Source organism: Meriones unguiculatus, chromosome 6, assembly GCF_030254825.1.
Source record: "Meriones unguiculatus strain TT.TT164.6M chromosome 6, Bangor_MerUng_6.1, whole genome shotgun sequence".
In the NCBI taxonomy this organism is placed as follows: Eukaryota; Metazoa; Chordata; class Mammalia; order Rodentia; family Muridae; genus Meriones; species Meriones unguiculatus.
Genome location: NC_083354.1, coordinates 115,657,940 through 115,674,104, shown reverse-complemented (window position 1 = coordinate 115,674,104; position 16,165 = coordinate 115,657,940). Strand labels below are relative to the sequence as shown.

Sequence of the window (16,165 nt, the reverse complement as noted above, 5' to 3'; positions counted from 1 at the left end):
TTATTTCAGTGGTTCAGTGGGTTTATTGGTGGAAATCCTTTGTAAGTTTAGGAACATTTGCTTTTGGCATGCATTTTCTGCAATATCTGAAATACTTGTAGCTTCTTGGTTATCCACCTGAGAGATCGTTTAAAGGATAGAGCAGAGGCAGCCATAGTTCCTTCTTTATTTGGTGAAAACACTTTTTGAATTTTTTTCTGCCACAATTGTGTTGTGTTTCTCTCTTATCTGACACACAGCCTGGTATGTGTGATATGGAAACTAGTACCTTCTTTAAACTGCTAGTTGTGATGATCTGAAACCAACGACAGCACATGCTGAACCATGGAAAGACTCAAGATGCACACTGACTTACAGGACACAGCCACATTAAGACGCGCTCGATTATTCCATTTCTTATCCCTGCCTCGTTTCCTGGGAGTTGTTCCAAAATAGCCTCTGGTCGTGTTCTCTGTTCAGCAAAGTGTAAGAAAAACATTGTGTGATCTCTGGAATCATGCTGCCTGCTTTACAGTCTTCAAATAATTTATTTCAATGGTTTGTCTTTTTCTCACCTCTTTAAAAGTCAGGGGCAGCATCAAGCATGCAGAGCTCTGTTTTCTCATCACTTTCCATCCCAGGATATTCAGTGTTGGCCAACAGGCTTGCGTGCTTTGCTCCGGCTGCTTAACACTGCCCTTTCTCATTCATTCTGTCTTCATTCTCTGTTGTCCCAAAGACTAACAGTTCAGTCATGGGGACACTTCTTGAAAACACATAAATGAAACTAGTTGTACAAACTGCAGAGAACTCTCTGTATGAGACTCTGTGGCCTGTCAAATTATGGCTAGAAGGCAGCCTAAACTCGGATTACCTAAGAATTGCATAGAAAATGTAGAAATATTTCTAAATGTTATCATAACAGGCCTATCTTTCCTCTGAAAATAGGAGTAAGCTAACTTAAGCTCTGTGAGTGTGTGCGTGTGTGTGTGTGTGTGTGTGTGTGTGTGTGTGTGTATTATAATAGAAGGTAATATACAGAGAAATCAGAAAGAAAGGGCTTGAATTGTTCAGATGACCTCACTCCTACCCAGAACTAGACTTCTGGTTAAGGAAGTGTCATTTTCAAATCATCTCCCACCCATGATCCAAAGCCTCCATTTCCCCATGCACACAAAATATAAAGAGGAACTGGAATCCAGGTTTTATGCTGTTGGGGTGCCACATGCCATGTGGTAAATGAGGACAAGTCATTTGCTGGTGGAGCAAATGACTAGGTATCACCAATACATGGACCATATGCAATTTAGTTGTTTAATTAAAGACAAAAACCTTGCTTTAAAATGGTATATTGAAAAGATAAATAGATGTAAGAAATAAAACTAAACAGAGAAATAATGAAACGTTATGAGTCAATTGGACCTAACAGGTATCTACAGAACTTTCCATCTAAACACAAGGAACCTTCTTCAAAACTGACCACATACTTTGGACACAAAGCAAGCCTCAGCAAATATAAGAAAATTAAAAAAAAAAAAAAACAAACATGTATTCTCTCAGACCAGTATGGATTAAAGCTAGACATCATCAACAACAACAACAAAAAATGCCTACAAATTCATGGAAACTGAACAACTCTCTACTTAATGACCACTGGGTCAGGGAAGAAATAAAGAAATTAAAGACATTCTAGAATTCAATGAAAATGAAGGTACAACATACCCAAACTTATGGGAGACAGTAAAAGCAGTGCTAAAAGGAAAATTCATAGCACTAAGTGCCTTCAAGAAGAAATTAGAAAGAGCTCATACTAGCAACTTAACAACTCACCTGAAAGCTGTAGAAAAAAAGAAGCAGAGGGGTAGAGGTCAGGAAATAATCAAACTTGGGGCTGAAGTCAATAACCTAGAAACAAAGAGAGCAATACAAAGACTCAATAAAATCAGAAATGAAAAGGGGGATATAACAACAGACATGTAGGAAATCCAAAGACTCATTAGATCGTACTTCAAAAACCTGCACACCACAAAATTGGAAAATCTAAATGAAAAGGATGATTTTCTTGATACGTACCATTTACCAAAGTTAAATCAAGGGCAGGTTAACAATTTAAACAGACCTATAACCCCCAAGGAAATAGAAGCAGTCATCAAAATCCTCCCAACCAAAAAGAGCATAGGTCTAGATGGGTTTAGTATAGAATTCTGCCAGACTTTCAAAGAAGAACTAATACCAATATTCCTCAAACTGTTCCATGAAATAGAAACAGAGGTAACATTGCCAAACTCATTCTATGCGGCCACAGTCACCCTGATACCTAAACCACACAGAGACCTAACAAAGAAAGAATTTCAGACCAGTGTTCCTTATGATCATTGATGCAAAAATAATCAATAAAATACTTGCAAACCGAATATAGGAACATCAAAAATATCATCTGCCATGATCAAGTAGGCTTCATCCCAGGAACCCAGGGGTAGTTCAACATATGAAAATCCATCAACATAACCCACCATATAAACAAGATGAAAGAAAAAAAACATGATCATCTCATTAGATGCTAAAAAGGCCTTTGACAAAATCCAATACCCCTTCATGTTTAAAGTCTGGGAGAGATCAGGAATACAAGGCACATACCTAAATACAATAAAGGCAGCAGCAATCCCACTAAAATCAGGGACAAGACAATGCTGCCAACTCTTGAAATATCTCTTTGATATAGAACTTGAAGTTCTAGTTAGAGCACTAAGACAAGTTCAGGAGATCAAGGGAGTACAAGTTGGAAGGAAAGAAGTCAAAGAATTACTATTCACTGGGAGGATATAGAGAAAGGGGAACACTCATCCATTGCTATTGGGAGTGCAAAGTTGTACAACCTCTCTGTAAATCAATTTGGCACTTTTTCAAAAAAAAATTTCAGAATAGTTCTACCTCAAGACCCAGCTATACCACTCTTGGGCTTAATAAAAATGCTCCACTACATCGCAAGAACATTTGCTTAACCATGTTCATAGCAGCTAGATGTCTCTCAGCTGAAAAATGTGTAAAAAAAAATGTGGTGCATTTACACAATGGAATGGTACTCTGCTATTAAAAACAAGGATATTATGCAATTTGTAGGCATATGGATAAAACTAGAAAAGATCATCCTGAGTGAGGTAACCCAGACCTGGAAAGACACATGTTATGTACTAACTTATAAGCAGTTTTTAGACCTACATTACAGAACCATACTACAATCCACAGACCCAAAGGAACTAAGTAGCAGGAGGGCCCAAGGGAGGCTGCTGGAATGCCACTCAGAAGGGGAAGTAGAATAGACATATGATGAAAAGAAGGAACTGGGCAGGAGATGGAATGAGGAGGGAAACAAAGGTGAGAATCAGATGTGGGGAGAATGGGGTGGGAGGTGAGAGGGGTGAGAGAGAGAAGGAAAACTGAGGGGGGGCATCTAATTGACAAGCTGAAGCCTGCGACAGGGTAGGTTCCTGGGATGATACGGGGGTGACTCTAACTGAGACTCCTAACGGGGGTGGGGGATCTGGAGTGACCACCTCCTAGCCAGGCAGGACTAGTGGAAGGAGGGGAAAAACAACCCACCCAGAAAACTTTTAATCCAAAAATTACTCTGCCTATAAGAAATGCAGGGATAAAGAGTGAACAGAGATTGTGGGAATGTCCAACCAATGACGGGCCCAACCTGGGACCTACCCCATGGTAGAAAGCCAGCCTCTGACACTATTAATGATGCTGTGCTATGCTTGCATACAGGACCCTAATATGACTGTTGTCTGGGAGGCTCCACCCAGCAGCAGATTGGGATAAATGCTGGGACTTGCAGCCAAGCATGGGGCAGAGCTCTGGGGGGTCTTGTGGAGGTGTTGGGGGGAAAGATGGAAGGACCTGGAGGGGATAGGAACCCCATAAGAAGACCAACAGAGACGACTAACCCAGACCCATGGGAGCTTTCAGAGACTGAGACACCACCTAAGGAGCATGCGTGCTCTGGCCTAGGCCCCCTCACACAAGCGGCGGACAGGTGGCTTGGTTTTCACGTGAATTGCCTGGCAAGTGCGGCGGGGCATTTCTAACATGGACTCTATTGCCTGCTTTTAGATCACTTCCCCATGGCATGGTACCTTGCCTGGCCTTAGTGGATGAGGATGTGCACAGTCCTGATGTGACTTGATGTGCTTGGGAGGGTTGAAGGGGGGAAGACTTTCCTTTTCTAGGGGAAAAGGGAGAGGAGAAGGGGATAGGAGGGATGGTACTGGGAGGAGAGGAGGGAGAGTGCTGCCCTTGGAATGTAATGTAAGTTAGTAAATGTTTAAAAAAAAGATGTTAAGAAATGCATTGATTTATATGTACAAACGAGTTCATAAACAGGTACTCAAGCTTCTCTGTAAATATTTTATTCCTTACTTCAGTATATTATTTGGATGGCTCCCAAGGAATCATCTGAGAAAATAAAAGTTTTAAAAACGTCTCCTCAATGTTATTAATTTGAAGCAAACTTTACACTTTGATAGTCTCGTGGAAGGTGATTAGAGGCAACATTAGAAATCCTCTGTCACTGTTAACAATTTCTCCTTAAAAATAAGAAAAGATACAAGAAAAGACCTCACTGGAGAGTTTTCTCATAGTCAGGTCATGGGGGTTTTCGCTGATCCACATGAGGGTGCAGGTAAGGATGGCGTTCACAGTTCTGTGTTCAAACACAAGCATAGACTTTGAAGGCAGAGCATGAACTTGAATACTAATTTGGCAATTTTATTAATAATAGAGGCAGGCATTTGGGAGACTCAGGCTTTAGTGCCTGCACTCCTGAAATAACCTATGAAAATCTCTTAGAACAGTGCCTGCCATAAGAGTAACATTAATATCAGTGCTTGTGAGCATAGCTGTGACTATGCAGTCACCACCTTCTCGCCATCTTCATTTTAGGAAACATTTCATTTTGTGTTTGCCTGCATGAAAAGTGTCTCATCTTCAGTCACTATCAAATTGCTGTTTTATTTAATACTTTTCCTAATATTTCCTTTTGCTCTATGTTGGTGGCTATCAATATAACTACCATTATACATAGATCCAGGAAATCTCTGGCGTTCCCTATGGAAATTAAATAATAAAAATGTGAACAGGATCAGCAATATCATTGTATCTTGAATGTATTTGGCTTAATCCCAGGCTGAAGAAGATTTTTAGGCATGCTGTCTATAGTTGATTTATACAGGCTATAAGTTCCTCAAGGATCCTTTGAACCACATAGTTCTGAACGTTGAGAGAATGAATTCTCTGTGTCCAACCATTCCAGCTGTATCTCAGCAGGCTTTAGAGGGAGAGAAAGGGATGAAGTCTGGCCAACACGATGACAGAAACCACCCCAGGCATTTTTGAAAATTGAAAGAGCAGAGGAAGGATTTCAGTTTTGGTCTCCTTGAGGGTTGCTCCAGTGCGTTGCCAGGTATCAGTTAGCTTTTGAGTTTAAAAAAATGTTTTTAAATTAAACTTGAAAAAAATCCACAAATTAGGTAACATCATGCTTGTTGATGAAAGACTGAACTGCTTCCTCCCTAAAATCAGGAACAAAATGGTGTCTGCTCTTGCCATTTCATGCTGAAATGCTCCTACACTGAGCATTTCAACAAGAACGTAAAATGAAATTCACCTGGCTATATAAAAGCAATAATAAAAGTCTTTCTATTTGTAGGGATATTGCCTTCTGTATAGATTTGTACTTAGAAAATAAAAAAGTCACTAAAAATGGTATTTGAGTGAAAACGTTTTAGTAAGGTATCAAAGCCAAAGAACAGATTTCAATTGTATTTCTTTACATGAACAAGGAAAATACAAGATAAGGTGAAACACTAAATCTATTCTCAGTAAGTTCCAAGAGTACAGTACCTCGGAATAAACAGTCTAGGTATAAAACCTACTGTAAGTACTGCAAAGCACCGCTGGAAGGGATTGTGGACTCCCTGCGCGGACTGGAAGGCAGGCTGTGTAACACCGTAGAGAGCTGTTGGTCCCGGTGGCTGTGTTCATTACCTCAGAAGATCTTCAAATGCAGATGGAACGTTGAGGGATGCACCATAACTAAAACTGTCTTGAAAAGAGGAATAACTTTGGATAATTCATGCCTCTCTATTTCTAATCATACTGCAAAGCTAATGTAATTAACAATGTGGTACTGGAATGAAAATAGACACAGATTTATGAGGTATACTTGAAAGTCCATATATACTTCCTAATGGATGTGATCAACTGATTTTCAGTAAAGGTGACAAAACAATACCATAAGGAAAAACACTCTGTTTTCTGTACATGATACTAAGATAAGTAGATTCACAGTAAGAGCCCTTCCTCAATGCCATGTGCTGAATGATGACTCAAAATGAATAGAGAACCTAAAAGAAACACCAAAAAGTGTAGAACTCTTAAAGAGAAAACATAGAAACAATCTTTATCAACCTGAACTTGACAATAGTTTTTTAGATGTCATATCAAAAACAAGTAAACAAACAAACATCATCAAACTAGAAACTATAAACTTTTTCTTTTCAAAAGAAAACATCAAGCATATGAAAAGTAAATGACAGCCTACAGACTGGGAAAGGATCTTCACCAACCATATATCTGACAAAGGGCTAATATCCAAAATATATAAAGAACTCAAGAAGTTAAAAAGCAACAAATCAAGTAATCCAATTAAAAATGGGTACAGAGCTAAACAGAGAATTCTCTATAGAGGAATATCAAATGGCAGAGAAACACTTAAAGAAATGCTCAGCATACCTAGTCATCAGGGAAATGCAAATCAAAAGGACCCTGAGATTTCACCTTCCACCCATCAGAATGGCTAAGATCAAAACCTCAAGTGACAATACATGCTGGAGAGTATGTGGAGAAAGGGGAACCCTCCTCTATTGCTGGTGGGAATGTAAACTTGTACAACCACTTTGGAAATCAATCTGGCACTTTTTCAAACAATTAGGAATAGTGCTTCCTTAAGATCCAGCTGTCCCACTCCTAGGCATATATCTGAAAGATGCTCAAGTACACAACAAGGCATTTGCTCAACCATGTTCAAAGCAGGTTTATTCGTAATATCCAGAATCTGGAAACAATCGAGATGTCCCTCAACAGAGGAATAGATACAGAAAATGTGGTATATTTACACAGTGGAATACTAATCAACAATTAAAAACAAGGAAATCATGAAATTTTCAAGCAAATGGTGGGATCTGGAAAAGATCATCCTGAGTGAGGTATCCCAGAAGCAGAGAGACACACATGGTATATACTAACTTATAAGTGGGTAGTAGACATATAATATAGGATAAACATACTAAAATCTGTACACCTAAAGAAGCTAAACAAGAAGGAGGACCCTGGGTAATATAAATAATCCTCACTCAGAAGGGCAAACAGGATGGACATCAGAAGAGAGAGAAAACAGGGAACAGGAAAGGAGCCTACCACAGAGGGCCTCTGAAAGACTCTACCCAGCAGGGTATCAAAGAAGATGCTCAGACTCATAACCAAACTTTGGGAGGAGTACAGGGAATCTTATGAAAGAAGGAGGAGAAAAAAAGACCTTCAGGGGACAGGGGCTCCACAAGGAGAGCAACAGAACCAAAACATCTGGGCCCAGGGGTCTTTTCTGAGACTGATGCTCCAACCAAGGACCATGCATGGAGATAACCTAGAACCCCTGCACAGATGTAGCCCATGAAAGCTCAGTGTCCAAGTGGGTTCCCTAGTAATGGGAACAGAGACTGTCTCTGACATGAACTCAGTGACTGGCTCTTGGATCACCTCCTCCTGAGGGCAGAGCAGCCTTACCAGGCCACAGAAGAAGACAGTGCAGCCAGTCCTGATGAGACCTGATAGGCAAGGGTCAGATGGAAGGGGAGGAAGATCTCTCCTATCAGTGGAATTGGAGAAGAGCATGGGAGGAAATGAGGGAGGGAGGATGGGATTAGGAGAGAATGAGGTAGGGGGCTACAGCTGGGATACAAAGTGAATAAACTGTAATTAATATAAAAAAGAAAGGAAGGAAGGAAGGAAGGAAGGAAGGAAGGAAGGAAGGAAGGAAGGAAGGAAGGAAGGAAGGAAGGAAGGAAGACCCATATTTTGGGGGAAAAGTTTGATGAATCTTCTACCCAATAAGAAACTTGTATCTAAAACATACAAGAATTTGTACAATCTAATAATAAAAAGAAAACACTACAATTTTAAAATCAGAAAATTATCTGACTTGACAATTCCAAAAACCCAATGTATAGAAGAGTAATAAAAGCATGTTATTTGAAAAAATGTTCAGTCATTAGTCATTACAGAATGCCAATCAAAACCATGTGAGACAGCACTTCGCATCCATTAAGAGAGCCCCCATAGATAAGCCAGCTAACAGAAAGTGTTGGCAAGGTGCTGGGATGCTGGAACTCAAACACTGTTGACAAATATGAATCATGAATTATGACACTTCAAAACAATTTCTCAGTTCCTCAGACAGCTATGGGAATTACTGAATGATCCAGCCATTGCACTACAAGGTACGTATGCAAGAGGAATGAAAGGAAATGTTTATTGTCTGGTAAATAAAAAAATTAAATGTGGTGTACTCAAATAATAAAATGTTAATCAGTAATAATAACCAACTGATACCTGAACAACTGCATAGAGCTTAAACGTAACCACCATAAGTGATACTGATCAATAGTAAAGAACAAAATAGTGATTGCATGACTCTACTATTTAAAATATTTCTAAACTAGGAAAATTTTATAGACAAAAAGTAGATGAGCATTTAGGTGATACTGAGGGAGAAAACTGGGGGTAAAGAGTGACTGCTGTTAGGTATGGCATACGTCTCTTGAGGGTAATGAAAATATCTTGCATTGTAATAATGATGGCTGAATTGATTGTCTTCCATAAATGAATATATAGTATGATTTATCACATACCTTAATAAATAACGTTATTTTTTTTAAGTTTCTGATAGGATGTGACTTTGTTTCAGTCATATAATGTCTAGAAACGTTACCTAATTTGGTCACATCACTGGAGTCTTCCTAGGAGCGCTCCTTCTTATGTTGCACCTGAGGTACCAGCATGCGTGCGATGTCCTGCTCATGAAGTACAGGGGAGGTCAGGAGAAGAATTCCTTACAATAGAGCTCATCCTGTCTGTATAGTCCTAGTGTGAGAAGTTCTGCATTAGAAAGGTGCTACTCCGAGCATGCCCTTACCTTGGACTGTTGCCTTTAAATAGCACGGTAAAATTATGCACTAGGCAACTGATTATGTCGAGCATCAAATGGATTGCAGAACACTGATGAATGGCTATGAAGCACCATCTTAGAAAAGAAGGTGAGTCTCAGAACACCTGCCCACACGTATGTGGGAAATGTGACTGCTTTAAAACTTAGATTGTCAAATATTTCTGTATGTTCTGTAGAGAATGACTAGCTTTTGTGACTAGCTTTTTTTCCCTTTCTTTTCTTTTTCTTTTTCTTTAAAACAGCATTCAGGATTCTAGCATTGCAACTGAGGGCAGCAGGTGCCCTTGGGAGAGAGTGGATTCCCAGGGAAGGAGGACTCAGGACGAGTGTCTGAGGTTTGCTGAGTTACAAAGATGTGAAGTTTTAGGTCTTTTGCATTTTTTCTGCTAGCCTCTTCTAGGGGAGTACTCATTCTTTATTAATGTATGTTTTTAAATTAGTGGCAGTCTGGTTTTACTCTTAGATGATACTTCCATAGTGATTTTTCTTAAAAGCAATGAAAAAAGTACACTCTGGCTTCAAAAGTTTTGATATGTGATCCAGCCCTACAAGGGAAAGGTTGCTTTTATTAGTCAATATGAAATGTTGTAACAAATGTTTAAAAGTTTCCGGGATAGTGCTCTGAGCTTTTCCATCCCCTTTAATCCTGTCCCTTCTAGAACTGTCCCCGGTGGGCCTGGAAGTTGGGTAGCCATTCCTTCAAACCACAAATAGGCTTGTTGCAGATTTTGAAGAATTGATTAATTTTTCTGTGATTTACATTTTTAATGCTTTTAGGAGTGGCCCATCAATGGAGTGTTCACTTGGAGTCTGGAGTAAAAGTAGCCCTGTGGGGGAAAAGAGAGCCCTAATGAGAAAGGCACAACCTGCTGAGTGAGAGATGTGTATGTTCCTGTCTAATCCTGACAGCCAGTCATGGAAACAGGCTCTGTGCCTGGACCCGGAGACTATTCTGTGTGCCACTCACAAGGAAGCTAAGCTCCACCCCAAAGTGTGGCTGCCTTTGTCATTTTAATTGGTCTGTGTTTGTGAAGTGGGGCCTCTATTTACTTATAGCTTGGGGCTTGTGTTTACCAAGCCTGGTGGAGGCCAAGTGACAGGGCTCCTGCGAGCTCTCCTGCTGTATCTTGAGGCACTTTTCTTTTCAGTATCGGTGCTGTCTAATTCGTGAGCTTCTGTGAAGCAAGCGCAGGAGGGTACAAGGCCTACAGGGAGGAATTACACCTAATTACTCAAATAATTGCTAGGCTGTTGCCTTCTTAGTCACTGAAAATAATTTCCAGGTCCCTGGCTTTTATAGATAGTCTTCTAGAGGCAGGAGGACACAGCCCCCTTTTTAACTCAGCCCATTCACTCACAAAATCAGAACACTCGAGCCTGCAAAATTAATAAGCACCACTTCCATTACATATATTTTAGGTTGTTGTTGCCGTGGCGATAAAGTCAGGGACATTGAATCTCCTCTGTTGAGCCATTGTTATCATCCCTGGCCATCTGCTGCAGAGGAGTGATATTCCATCTCATTTGCATGATGACTGATATATGGGCGGTTTGGAAGGACATATGCCACAGCAATCATGTGATGAAAATTAAAGTGAAAGTTTTGGGCCCAGAGCCGAAAAAAATCTGTGTGTGCGCACGAGGCTGTTGATGTGCAAATGTGGATCATATTGAGAAGGCCTGAATAGGGAGGTGTGACGTAAGGAGGGCTACACGCAGGTGCTTATCTCCAAGCAGTCAAAGGCACTGGATGTCATATCATGGAAACTACCTTTCAAGGCAACAGCTTTAGTGTTTCCTGTCAGCACACCAGGAAGGAGAGAAATAGTCTTGGAAACACACACACAAAAGTAAGTTTAAAACTTTTTACCTCGTTCTGTTCACCCTGGTGTTTAAGAGCTCAGCCAGAGAGCAAGTTTCCAGGTCTTGAGTTAGTTAACGGTTACTGGTTTCTGACTGGGAGAGTGGGTGGGTTGGGGGTTATTTCTAAAGGCTGACGTGCCCATGGTTTTTACTGCTCTTTGCTTTGCTTTTTGTTGTGATGTACATCTGGTATGATTTTAAATTCATTCGCCACCACCCACCTCTACTTTCTCACTCTCCTCCAAAAATGAGATATTGAGAAGGAGGTTAGAATAAAATGTCACGGTGCAATGTCATTTAAGCTGTGTCCGCTACTGCCTTTGTTCATGTGTATTTCTGAAATATGTGAGTTTGTAACAGAAAATACTTGATATGAGACAGTACACTTTTTTTTCCTCTGTAAAAAAAAGTTAGGTAAAAGTAATTATGAGGTCACAAATATTATCAGGAGAGCTCATGTCTTACAAGTCTTCATTTAGAATTCAAATCTTTGAAATGCTGTGAGTTGTTAATGCAGTTTTGCATTAATAACCATTATCTACAAAAGGTTTTGTGGATTCATTGTGAAAAGTCAGAATCCAGGTTTTATGTACATGTAAGAGAAAAAGTTTGTGGGCAGTCTCTGAGATATTAAGTTGGACATATATAATATTGTATTTGAATATTTAGAGAGTTGAATAAGAGTACTCTCCTTAAAAAAATGATACACCTTGTCTTTGATAGATGGACGCGTCACAAGACTGTTCAGAAGTTAAAGCATAATGTTTTAAAAGCTGAAGAATGAGGGACTTAATACTAACCTTGAACGAAATGTTACAGAAGGATGATTTCAATGAAATATTACCTAGGGAAAACGTTTACATACTTTGATGAGCAGTACTTTACCTCATATTTCTTTTGTCAACAAAACACCTGTTAAAAATGATTGCTTTGATGTACATGGAATAATCCAAGTTTCCTGAAGGTGTGTACTATCTTTTCAGTTTTCTTTCAGTTTCAGAGAACACAGCAGCTAAGGCAAGTGTTTTATAATGGTTCTAGTATTATTTTTTATTTTTAGGGATAGTGAATTATGTTACAAAAGTTTGTGTCACATCACCCTATAGACCAGTTGACACTATAAAATCCAATAAATTAAGAGGAAATTTTGATGAAATATTGGATATAATTCTGTATACTGTTCTTATAACGAGGAAGTATTTTTCAGGAAATAAATCCAAAATCTAAAATAGGATTGATATTGGACTTTCTTTAACACTAAGCTGTTTCTTTGCTAATATCACCAGCACAACATTCTAGTTTTGTGCTGTAACCTAGGAGTATCTGTGCTCTCTTTCCCTCGCTCAGAATGTTCAATTACTCAGTGGATTATTATGTGGCCTTCTTGGCTTACTCCAATATTAGATTAATATAGATTTCTTATGCCAAATTAGCGGAAATCACTGTTGCACACAAAAGCAATTCACTCTTCTCTTAGTCATATCTGTGTCACAGCAAGGGCATCATTTTAAGCTCAAAGGCTTTAATACTTTAAACTTGTATTCCCCCATGTCTGGGACACATGAATCCTGTAAAGCAATCAGAATCTTTCACAAAAGTCTACTTCAGTTGTATTTAAAGGAGATGTTTTATAGTGACTGTCATTTTTCTGCTATTAAACAATCAGAAAAAATTTAAAGTTTCGTTTTTCCTTCTCTGTGAAAAGCACTACAGGTGACAAGGAAGGAAGAGGGTGCTGGAGCTGTCCAAGGTAGCCGGCTTCTGAAAAGTTAACTTTATAAAAATGCATTTCTGTATATCCGTTTAGTTAGTGTGTCCCCAAATCTAAAAGTTATGATTATATTGCTACGAGAGAATTAAACCTAGTGGATCTAGCATTTTTTTTTCAGGTAATGTAGCAATCTTACATATCACTAAATTAAAAACTCAGAAACAGTTTAAACTTTCATAAAGTTAACTAGTGCTCCTGTGTGGAGCTTTAAACTATGTAAGTGGAAATAAATAAAATTCACAGCTATAAGACAGGCCATCATCATAGAAGCACACTGGAAACAGGCTCTGTGGCATACAGCAGTGAGGACAAACATGCCGAAAAATGCAACTTGCAGGAATCTATTGCTCTTAAAATTAATTCTTATCCTTATGTGACCTTCCATGTCTGCTATAGAAATCCAAAAGATCATAATTGTTTGATATGAAATGCAAAAGAATAGTTAAGTTGAAAGTTTAACATCATGAAATTCAAAATCCCAAGTGGTATATAAACATTAAAAGAAACTTTGGACTGCTAATCCTAGGAAATGAGTTTTATGGATTGAATTCAACAAGGCTTCAGAAATGGTTCCATCTGCTGCCTAGCAGCTGGTGAAAGGATAAATTTAATTCATTAATTCATTTGGAAAAAGGGATCCAAGTAGTAAAGACTTCACTGCTCATAATGCATGTAGGTGGAAACACTGAAACGTGGTCCTGTTGTCATCGTGGATAAGGAGCTACATGGCCTCCCATTTTTGGTAAAGGTCTTCATGATTGAGTCAATACCATGTTGATTTTTATGACAATAGCCAGTTATTTTGAATTAGTTCAATGCTGTAAAACACTCGTGGAAGTTTAAAGTCCCAGCTTTCAATCTAGGGAACGACAGGCAATAGAAAAGAGAAGCTTTCTCACATTGCGCATGTGTCTATAGGAGGCAGTGTGGGTGTCTCTACCTACCTTATGTATGTTAGCCTTTACGTCTGCGCCTAAATACGCCATTGAAGTGGATAACTCCCTTCAGTGACATTTATGTTATGTCGACATCCTATCTTATTTGCAGAAATATCCAAATATATTTAGTACTTGACATTAATATAAATAGATCAGATCTTAGGTTCAAATTTTGTATCTACTCAAGGGCTGGAAGGTCAAATAACATGTATTTAGTTTGTCCACTTTCTCCTCTTCACATTCCTTGTCTAGTCTTTGCCTTCCAGTCATCTTCAGCAGCCTGATTTAAAAGATTAGAAAGTTTTACCTGAAGTCTTTTTCTGTCCACTCTGTGACATTAATCATTTTGGCATAAGTGTTAAAAATCTCTTAAGACATGGGTATATGATTTAATTGAAAGGGTTATACAAGAGACTAAATTATCTTTATAAGAGTAATGGAGTTTTGATGTCAGGTTTCTCAAATCATATTTAGTTAGCACGATCAGGTATTGGAAAGTTTATGTTGATTACGTGTAAACTGCAATCACTTTAACAGATTTTCTTAACTGCTAACACTTCAATAAGAGCCTGGTTTCCCTTAGAAACGTACAGCTCAACTTTTCTGGCAAGGTAAATACTTTCTGGTTGCCAGTTTTTTGATCTGTGATAGAGATAAGAGTGTCCACAAGATCAAGCCTGTTTCAGTAACCAGTGTGCATTTTAGTCTTTTTTTTTTTTTCTTTCTTTCTTTCTGGTTGATGACTTCAGAAATGGTGTTTAGCTTTCCAACTCGGCCCACAGCTCGCTGTGGTGTGTGTGCTGGGTTTACTGTAAAGGTTCTGTGTGTACCCTGTGGGCTGGGTTAAGAATCAGGGTTTATGCATTTACTTGTACTGTTGTATTGTTTAGACAGCTTTGGTTTAGTTTTGATCTTTTTTTTTTTTTCCTTTTTGCCTTTGAGGCTCTTCCACAGTGTCAGCTGCTGACTGATAGTAGGAAAACTGCCTCGTGGTGTGAATGAAAGGGACCTAGCGGTTGGTAAACAGAGATAAGGAATAAATAGAGCACAGGCAAAAGGAGATAGTTCTGTGGGGGCCCAGATTGCTGCCAGTCTGTTCAGGGGAGATGCGGAGCCTGTCCTTTTCCCAGATTAAATTAGTGTGCGAAATCTCCAGTGACCTCCTCCCCTTCTCCCCACACTCTTCAGCCAAGCTGAACAGCCTCTGCTGTAAAGTATTCATTTTACCCAGGGACACACGGACAATAGAGCTTTCCCTGATACTTATGGACAGCTGTCGTCATTCAGAGGGCTCTCAGCATTTCATTTTTCATAGGAGTTAAAAGGGTTTTTACCTTGGAAATGAAAGGGGCAGGAACACAACTTTGCCAGTTCTGAGGCTGTTTGGACAAGGGCTCTGACTGAGGCAGGAGTGAGCTGCGAGCAAGAAGGAGCTGCACAGGGAACTGATTTTTGTTTGTTTGTTTGTTTGTTTTGCTTAAAATGATTAAGCTAAGACAGGAATTAAATTTCAACTCTGGGTTCCCTATTAGGAGAAAATATCTTTGATTCGGAAAGTTTCATAAAATTAAGGTCATCAGTGCAAAGTAGACAATTTGTATCCACCTGGTCTACTTTCATTTTGCCTAAATATGCATGCATTTTATTACCTCTGAATAAGCACGGGTAAATATTAAGTCTGGAAGATACCTCTGTAGTCCCATACTTTTTATTTTTTTAGTGATTTACTGCAAATATATTCAGCATTTGACTGATTAAATAGACCTTCGGCAACCTTGAGGGTCACTGTGTGGAGTATGTACATAGAAAATGCATCAGCCCATTGTACCCTGGCAGCTAATGAGATTGGTCGTTAAGTAAATGACACAAAGCCTACAAAAAAAGCTTACAGCTCACTAGAGTATCACAGAGTGTCCCTGCACACCACACAACGACACAAACACTGGACTAACCTAGCCCACCCTGCTTTATTCTACATCACTGCTTCCCTGATGTCAGCGTGAGAAGCAGAACAAAGGCTAGGAGGCACCGGTAAGTCAGTCTGGCAATTAAGCCCTAGGGAGAAAGTGGAACAAATCTGAGCCTAACCGTGGGGCCGAAAGTCCGTTTCTGGACAAGTGGGTCCAGATGAAGGGATTTTGCTATTACTTCTAGGAATATTGCCTCAGTGACCAGTGTTTTGATTCTGTTGTTATTGTTGTATTGTTTTTGCTGTTTCACAAAAGTTTGTGAATCTCAGAAGTCCAGTTCATCACAAATGGCAAGTGAACATAAATTTGAGAGGTGGGTATTTGTTGGAGATAAAGGGGCATTGACAAATAAGTACTG

At 39.3% G+C, this 16,165-nt stretch overlaps 1 protein-coding gene across 4 annotated transcripts in view; it reads left to right on the top strand.

Moving 5' to 3' along the window:
- The window catches only part of LOC110557746 (ST18 C2H2C-type zinc finger transcription factor), a 340,314-nt gene that overhangs the window by 193,143 nt on the left and 131,006 nt on the right, over window positions 1-16,165 (top strand). The window contains exon 1 of one of the 4 annotated variants that reach the window (XM_060385905.1): window positions 10,867-11,115. The exons of 2 other annotated variants lie outside the window; for them this stretch is intronic. The gene's annotated coding sequence lies outside the window, so the exon portion shown is untranslated. Of the gene's footprint in view, window positions 1-10,866; window positions 11,116-15,753; window positions 15,869-16,165 lie in introns of those variants that run through there. One more of the 4 variants, XM_060385908.1, reaches the window with a different exon arrangement.